Genomic DNA, 9,985 nt, shown 5'->3' with positions numbered 1-9,985 from the left:
TTGCCTTAAAGGCAAAAATGGATGAACCAGATTCTGAAACATCGCTCGGTAATGATGAATGATATGTATTGTAAGAAAGTTTAAAAAGTTTTTAGATCTAATAAATTCAATCAAGTGCAGGCCAAAAGAAGAAAAAGAAGAGTGAGATGTTATTACTACAATGAAGAAGGGCACGCCAAAAACAACTGCCCAAAATTGAAGAACAAGGAGAAGGATAAAAAGTCAACCTAGACAAAACACAAAAATCTAAAGGCAACATAGGATGAAATGTCGCCAAAGTCAAATATTAAAGTGTACACCTGACTTACGCTGGTGGAAAGTCACTAAGAAGAAGACGAAATAAGCTCATCCAAAATGAGCATCGAAAGCATCGATGAAGGGGGAGCAACGCCAGAGGAAAGTAGCACTACAGGGGAGCTTCAAATAATGAAATCGATAATATAAGTCAGGTACGGTCTCTATCATCTGATCAATTATACAAGTTTGTTAAAATATTATCTAAAAGCTCCTGTCAACTAGAAAATGATAATAAAAGATTATTAAAGGAAAACAATGAGCTAAAAGGAACTTTAGTAAAATCTTATAGACTAAAAGATTTTGACAAAATAAAAATAAAAATAAAAAAATTAAAAGAACAAATAGAAAATTTGAAGAATTCTGCATGTTCGAATATTGCTACTTCAAATTTTAAAAATTATTAAGGACTAAATTGACATTTTAGATATCATAAGGGTCAATTAAAAAATTATCATAAAACTATATTCCTAGAAATTTTTTTATTAATCGACTAGGAAGCAACCTATATTGGATTCCAAAATCATGCTTAGATTAAATTCTTATGTATGTCTTACTTTTAAATTGATTTAATATTTTTTTACTTAAAATTGTCTAACATTTTCAAATAAATTGTTTTGTATAATTTCTATTTGAAATTAATTAAAAAATAATTTTTTTGAGAAAGATGATTTTATTTCTTATCTGTAAAAAAAATTTCAAAAATTTTTTACCCTTGTATTATTTTTAAGAATTTATTAACAAAAATTGTATTTTTTAAATTTAGAATTTTTTTCAGAGTTATTTTTGAAATTTTTTTTTTTTGCAAATATACTTTCTATATTACATTCTTATAAATTTTTTCAAGATTTTTCTAGATTAGAAACTATTTTTAAGTATTTTTTAAGAAAATACATCTTTTTATAGAAAAGAATGTATTATTGCTTAAAATAATTTTACTTTTTAGTGAAAATTTATCACCACTTTGGATATGTCTATTTAACTGATATAAAAATTTAATTTTTTTTCAATAATTAAAAATAATTATTTTTTTTTCAAAACTACTTTATAAATCATAAAAATTCATATTTTCGAAATTTAAACTTCATTATTTTTCTAAATGTTAGTCAATTTATATTTTTCTGAAAGTTATTTCCAAAGATTTCCCCTATTTTTATGATTAAAAGGGGAGAATTAGAGATTAATCTAGGGGAGAGTGCATTTTGATTTTGCATTACATGATATTAATTGCAAATTATGTATCTGTTATTTTACTATTTTTTTATTTATTTACCCTAACTTAACTTGGATTACTCATATAAAAAAGGAGGAGAATGTAAGTACCTCGTGGTAATTTTGATGTGATCAACCAAGTCAAGTTAGGTCCTATTGTATTTTGATCCTTGTGTCTAAGTGTGCAGAAACATAGGAGCACAAGAAGTTGAGTGAGAGACGCAACTAGCGAAAAGGATGGCACGGGAAGGAGTCGACAAGCTCGGTGTGTCCGAGGGATGAGGTTCTGCAGAAGAGTATGCTAGCGGACGAGAAGGAAGCACATAACGTTTCTGAAAGACGAGAAGCTGGAGTGGAAGATTGGTCTAGAAGGTCTAAAGATGGGTTTGGATTAGCCCAATTCCGAATAATCAAAATCACCCAAGTGAGCGAAGCTAGTGCGGAAGCCTAGAAAAAGTCATCTCGGAGTTGACTCTTGTTCAGGGGCCCGGAGCTATTTCGGGCGCTCGGAGTTCGGGCACCTGGAGCTACTCCAGGCACCCGGACCACTTTGGTGCCAACCGGGGCACCTCGACTCTGTGGATCAGCATTAGCAACGGTCCGGGGGTCCGGGCGTTTGGAGCAAGATAAAATTTTATCTCATGTCCGTTGCTTAGCCATTTGTGAGAAGATGAGATTTGCCATGCTGGGGGTGCCCGGAGAGGGTCCGAGCGCCCAAATCATGCCCATGCCAACAAATAGTCATTTTCAACCAGTGGGCTATAAATAGAACCTTGGTCTTCTTCATTTAGAACAACACTTTCTGTACTTCGAATTATATTTTTGTTTTCAATTTCTGTGCTTCCAACACTTATAAGAGGCTTCTCTGCCTATGACGAAAGGAGAATTTGATTAGTGCTTTCAACGTCTTAGATTAATAACCTTTCTAGTTGTAACCAAGTAAAAAAGCGGTAGCCTCTTTTAATTTATGCATGTTAGTTTATTTTAGTAAAGTATCTGTCTTAATCAAGTTGTAAGTTTCGAGAGAGATATTTGTTGTTTTATTTGCAGGGCAATTCACTCCCCTCTAGCCGGTGTAAGGGACCTTTAGAACAAGAATAAGCAGACCGATTTCGTAGCTAATGGCAAAGCAGAATTTCATCTGCTTACCATACTACCACCCTAAGAAATCAACCAGATTGGAACCTAAGACTCAGCAAAAGAATTTTGGGAGAAGTTTCTGGAGTTGCACGAAGGTACCTCAGAGGCTAAATTGGTAAGACAGTATCTACTCCAAAACCAGCCAAGCAACCTTTGGATAGAAAAAGGGGAAACAGTAGCTCATTTGTATGCAAAGATTAAGGAGTTGATCAGTAGTGTCACGCCCCAGGTAGTCCCTGCCAGAAGAAATTTTGGTAGCATCTCCCCTGTACGGGTGACAATCTGAAACTTCCTACAACATCCAGATACCTCGGCCAACACGGCCGGAACAATATATATAAATAATAAGCAACATCCACGCAATTTAATAAGAAAACTAAACTAATACAACGATAAGGAAAAACCAAGTCAAAAATTCTACTCAACTATACCCATAAAACTCAAAACTTATATCCTACTCCACTACACTCATAAAACACAAATCACAACGATAAACTCAACTCACTTCTTCTGTCGTCCAGGCAGACATGTAGCAAAACATATCCAATAAAATCCATCGACAATAAAACCATGCAATATCCAAGTGTCAAAAACCAGAACAAGTCTAGATAGTAATAAGAAAACCAAAAGATAAAAACACGCATCCTCGCGATCTACAGAGGACTAGCGACTGGAACTCCTCCGGACATCCTCAACCTGAAAATAGTAATAACCACGGGGTGAGTCAACTCCTCAGCGAGTAACTACTGATATGCATAATAAAGAAAATAACAAGCAACACTAATCATGCGTACAGTCTCCTGATATAAGAAGGATAAATGCAAACTGAAATAAATAGGAGAACAACTGTACTAACCAGGACTTGGTGTATGGATAATAAACTGAGAGGTATAGAAATCCTGTATGCATGTCAAACAAATGCATCCATCCAATATGCAGCAAATAAATGCAGCAAACACAAGCAATAAATGCATCAATGCGTATGATGCCAATGATATGTCCTGGTCACCCCTACTGCCAGTCAGCCATCTCACACACGATGGTGAGACCGAGGGGTAGGGTTGTGACAACCATGCACTCTGCCATCACTGCTCCTGATGAGTGACCGAGTAGACGGGATACTGTCGGAGTACACCTATCATCCTACCCCAAATCATAAATGGGGGAGCTCAATGCTCTCATCTTTTTGAGATAATCCAGAAGAGGGATCCCTGACGTGTTACCACGCTGCGTCACACTACCCATGAGTGGACCAGCGGAGCACTGACAGAGCAAACTGCCACACACCCTGCCTGATATACTACTAACCCATGAGTGGTTGTGTGTGCAGATCTATGAAACTAGCGATGAGCTCAACAATAATAGGGCTACCAATCGCACAACATGCAATCATGCAGATGATGCATGACACTCAGCATGAAGATCCTGCCCATATCTACCTCCATAAAATATGTACCAAAAATATACATGGATCAAATCAGAAGATCTAAGTACACAGGTCAGATATGGTATCAAATAAGTCCAGTATATCCTATGGCATGGTATGTCATTACCTTTATGATCATAAGTAATCTGAAAGTATAAACATGAATGCAAACAGGAAACAATCAAAGCATGCACAGGAAATGGGCAATGACATACCGATACAGATATAAAACATAATCATTACTATTTGTTAAGAAATTACTATGCACATCAAATGACAAATCTAAAAGATAAGTCAAGGTACTCGCCTCCAATAGAAAGGTCCAATCCAATCCAAATCCGACGTTGAGATGCTCGTCTCGCGTCAAAGTCCTGTGTTACCAATATAAATATATTTTATTTAGCTTCAATTCTTATAAATAGCTAAATAAAATCTCTAACCCTAAATTAGGGTAAAACCCGAATCACATGACCATCATCCTGCCTAAACAAAATTGACGATCAATTAGGGTTAGTTACTTAATCCCCAATCAACCATTAATAAAAATCTAATTCCTTTTACACATAAACAACTAATTACGTAATCCATAACCTACCCATTCAACACATATATCAAATACCTACCCTTACCTTAAGTTCACAGTCGTTCTTGCTGCTAGAATCAAAGAGTTGCTGGAAGGAGTGTCTGTCGGATCCAAGAACAACCCCACAGCAAGTCTTACTTCATGTTACAATCACACTTCCAACACCACAGCAAGTCCTGTTGGAATTCTTCCTCACTGTCGGTTCAAGATGAGGAGATCACAAATCAAAAATACCTAATTCCGGAAACTATTTATGTACCTTACCTTCAAGATCGCCGGAAATCAGAGAAAAGAAAAGCAAGATGGCGTCGCTCGGTCCTAGCAGCGGCGGCTAGGACACATGGACGATGCCGCCGGCGCTAGGGCAGAAGGGAAGGTCGGCGATGCTCTGCCGGAAGAGAGGAAGAGATGGGGAAACAGAAGCTTGGCCGGCGTCGCGAGAGGTGAGGGAGGAAGGACCGAGAGGGTGGCGATCAGCGCCGTCGCTCGGCGAAGTGGCAGAGGAAAGGGAGGTGTGCGGCGGTGGAGAGGCTAGGGCATCAATGTCGGCTGTGATCGGAGGAAGATGATCGAGAAGAGGAATGGGATGGCTTTAAATCGTGAGGGGGAAACCGTCGCCGGTTAGGGCAAATCAGCGCGAGGAGTGGCGTCGGGTGAGGCTCGGCACGTGGGGGAAGGGAAGAAACGAAGGAAAGAATAAAAGGAAAAGAAAAAGAAAAATGAATTAAAAAAATAAACATTTCCTCGCTTAAATGGGGCAGCCTAAATAAGCTTTTCCGGGGTCCAATATTTATCCCCGTAAACTCGTCATACGGTCTCCGAAAAATTTCAGAAAAATTTCTAAAAATTCTGAAAAATTCCCTTATGGTTATTTGCTCTTTTTCGATATTTTACAAGTAGACTCAACCACCTCAAAGAAACGGTAACGAATCGAGATTCAATAAGGTATACACTAAATGCATTCCTGAGAACATCAGATTGGACATCGATAGTCGATGTCTACTACATCTCCAAAGACTTAGAGGTAAGTAATTTAGAAGATTTGTTTTTCTACCTTTGAATTATACGAATCTAGATGTGCAAACTCAAGAAAAGAAAAGGATCCGACCCAGAACCAAACATCAACGTTGAGAAGATCAAATCAGACTCTCACACATCCCTCGATGAAGATGGAAAAAATTATATGGTAAGAAAATTTTCAAAGTTCTTTTAGACTAACGAATTCATTAAGTCTTAGGCTAAGAAGCTTCCATGGAATAAAAGAAAAATACGATGTTACAATTGCAATGAGGAGGGACACCTAAAAGACACTTGCCCGAAACTAGAAGTCAAAGACAAAGGGTTAAGGAAGTCCAAACAAAGGAACATCAAAGTAACATGAGGCGAGTCATTATCAGAAAAGTCTGAGTTGGAGGAGTATGCTGGATTAGCACTAATGGCAATTCACCAAGAGGAGAGCATCGATGAAGGGGGAGATACTTCAGAGGAAAGCAGTGATGAAGTCGAAGAATCAAACTTCAAGACCGACATGGTAAATGAGGTATGCATTTTACCTCCTGACGAATTATATAAAGGTATTAAACTCATGTTTAGATCTTTATGCAAATTAAGTTCCAAATATATAGATGAAAAGAAGAAATATGCATGCCTGCAAGAAGAGTTTGACAAATTTAAGGATGAGAATGAAAGATTAGAAGATCTAATATAATTATTTAAAAAAAAAATTGCATGCTCAAATTTAAATTTTTCAAGTTTTAGAAATTATAGAGGACTTAATTGGTATTTAAGAAATCATATGAGTTAAATTATAAAAGTATTTAGAAATAAAATTTCTAAAAAAATACTTGATAAACGTAGTAGGTAGAAACTTATATAAGGTTCTCAAAACATATCTAGTTTGATTAAAATTAATTATCATGCATACCTTAAATTGAATTTATTTTAATTTTTAATATTATTTACAAAATTAATTATTTTGCAGGCTTCTTTTTCATGTTTTGTGTTAAGTTTTTTTTTTTTTTTTTTTTTTTTTGTAAAAAATGAAATTATTATATGTTAACAGAAAACATTTCAAATTTTTTTTTACCTTAATATTATTTTTTATGAATTTTCTAATAAAAACATATTTTTAAAACTAAAATTATTTTGAAAATTAATTTTTTCTATAATAATGAGTTACGTTTTGTGTTAGAATAAAAAATTTTGAGGTTTTTTAGTAATTATCTGATTTTTTGTAAATTTTTTATCAAAAAATGTTATTTAAATTTAAAAATTTTTCAAAGATAAATTTTGAAAAACCTGAATTTTTGGCTAAGAAAAGTTATATTTTGAACGTTGAGAGAAATAAGAAAGATTTTTTTAAAAAATCTATTTTTGAACATTTAAATTTGAAAATAACCATTTTTGTAAAAAAAATTATTATGGTTCAAATAATAATACTTATTTGTGATTTTTTTCATGTATCTAATACTTATGTTTTTCATTTATCAAAAATTTTCCAAAACAGAAAAATAAATTTTAAATTATTTTTTCTAAAACTAAAGTTTATTTGATAAAAATTATTCCTTTTAAAAAATAAATTTTGGTAAAATATCATATTACTGAAAATTCTTTTAAAAATCCCAAGAATATTTTCTAATATTTTTAATTTAGTTTTCCTATTTTCGCTACTATTTTTTTTTTTATGGATTTAAAGGGGGAGAGAGAATAAGTTAAGGGAGGTCATTCCATAATTTTTGTAAAATTTTGCTTGTATTTATTACTTATTGCCAAATTTATTTTCTTAAAATGTTTTATTGTTTGTTTGCCTTAACTTAGGTTGATGTACATTAAAAAAGAGAAGATTGTAAGTACTCTTGGTTAGTTTTGATGTGGTCAACCCGGTTAAGTTAGGTCTTGCGATTTTAATGTCTTGTGTCTGAGTGTACATAGACTTAGGAACACAAGAAGTCGAGCGAGAGACGTAGCTAGGAGAAGGATGACATAGGAAGCGAGCCGATGGGCTCGGTGTATTCGAAAGATGAGTTGTTATGAAAGAGTACACCGACAGATGAGAAGGAAGCGTGTGGTGCATCTGAGGGACGAGAATCCAGAGAGGAAGTCTGCTCGAGAAAAAGACCGGAGTTAGGTTGGGGTGAGCTTAACTCGGGATGGTCGGAGCATCACCAAAGAAGAGCGAAGAAGGGTTAACCAGTTTTGAAGGTTAACTGGTCGAGTTGGTTGATAGAAGACGCCCTCAAGGTGATGGAAGGCACTCTCGCGCCTTGTGGAAGGCGCCCTCAAGGTGATGGAAAGCACCCTCAATGTCGTTGGAGGCGCCCCTCCAGTAGTCGTTAAGCTACTATTTAAAGAGGATAAAACTCTATCGCGATGAGAATAAACTCTATCCTCTAGGAGGCGCTCTAAATCTCTTTAGTGGCGCTTCCAACCGACGAATACCAATAACTACTTCATCTCATGAGGTTATAAAAAATCCCTTGGTACTAAGAATAAAGCAATAATTCTAGTATTCAATTCCTAACTATTTCTGAGCATTCAACGACTAAGAGACTTCTCCGTCTTTAATGAAAGAGATTTTTACTGAACTTTTTCGTTATGTTAGATTAACAACCATTTAGAATGTAACTAAGTAAATGTTATGTCTCTTTCCTTAATTATTTAATTAATTTGATTATAGTAAAAGTAAGAGATTTAGCTAACTTTTTTTACAAGCTATTCGATCCCCTTTATGTGGTCTAACGTGCACCTACAAATCTGATTGTGGCCGGCTTGTGCATAATTCTTTCCTGATAAATGCTGATGGTCAATTTAAGGAGAAGCCCTTTTTTTTCTGCTTATATGACATTGACTATTGATTCTTCCATAAATTCTGCTTCTTTTCGTATAAATGAAGTTTTGCCAAGTTGCATGAGTGAATCTTGATGTTAGAACGGTCATTGGCCGTTAGGTAGAAGAAGCCATTAAGAGAGTAACAGAGAAGCAAATTCACACAACTGAAAGCTATTTCTTTGTCCTTTGGTACTGAAATGGTTAGACAGAAACAGAGGCATGATAGATGAATATGAAATCTCACCTAGAGAAAAATTATAAAAATTACTAACTTGGAGTTTAACTCTTGGTTACTAAGATTTCCAGGAATCAGTAATTGTTTTGAGAGTTTATTAATTTAATTTGTTAGAAATCCCTCTCACTTATCTTGTTTGAGCTTTGCTCCAAGAACTCAATTCAGTAAACCTGTAATGTGGAGATCGAATAGTGGGCATGGAGTATTACGACATGAATAGGGAGCAAAACCATGGCAAATCATAGGATCAAAGTTAAGGTTATAAATAAATCAAACATTCGTGAACAAGTTTAGTGTTCGACTTGGTAAGAGCTTGTTTATGTTCGTTCAATATACATAAAATTAATTAAACAAACAAGTCTGAACAATTCGTTAATCAAAATAAATAAGCTTGAACACATATGTGTTCAACTCGTTAACATTCGTGAACAATGTTCACAAACTATATTTATTAATAAAACTCTTTTCAATATACTAAATAAATAATAAAATAAAATTAATTAATTAATTTAAATTATCAAGTTCAATAAGCAATCAAACAATTAAAAGTTTCAAATAAGTAAACAAGCTTGAATTGGGAGTTTGATAAAATCTAAATAAACCAAACTCAAGTCAAGTTCAAACCAAACTTAAACTAAACTCAAGCCAAGCTTGAATTGAGAGCTCGATTATATCTAAACAAGTCAAGCTTCAAACAAGCTCAAATTCATAAAAAATAATCAAGACATGTTTGAATAATCATTTCAAAAGCTTGGTTCATTTTAAACTTGGCTCGGCTCAACTCGATTACCTTATCAAATAAATTTGAATACCCCAAAGCTTAGCTTGACTCGATTCATTTACAACCCTAATCAAAGTTACCCGAGAGAAGAGAGGACGAAAAATAAAATTATAAAGATGAAATAAAACTGATTGTTCTAATTAGGATAGTGATTATTCTATTTGGTAGCATAAACCTCCGAATGATTTCTTAATGAGCAAAATGGTTTAATTGATTAATTAATTAATTAATTAATTAATAGACTAATTAATCAATTACATAATTAATATATTTTTTAAAATTTTTCTTTGCAGCCGCACGCAGTACGCTCAACAATCATTTCATCAATTAATCTTTTAATTAATCAAATAATCAGCCAATTGATCTTTTATTTAATTAATTAATTCTCAATGGTTAATTAAAATAATTGATTATTTTTTTCATTCTTTCATCAAATTTTAAAAATTGATTCCAATTTCTTAAATAACTTTTTCATCGCTTGATGAT

Source organism: Zingiber officinale, unplaced genomic scaffold, assembly GCF_018446385.1.
Source record: "Zingiber officinale cultivar Zhangliang unplaced genomic scaffold, Zo_v1.1 ctg61, whole genome shotgun sequence".
NCBI lineage: Eukaryota > Viridiplantae > Streptophyta > Magnoliopsida > Zingiberales > Zingiberaceae > Zingiber > Zingiber officinale.
Note: the sequence above shows the minus strand (reverse complement) of the source record.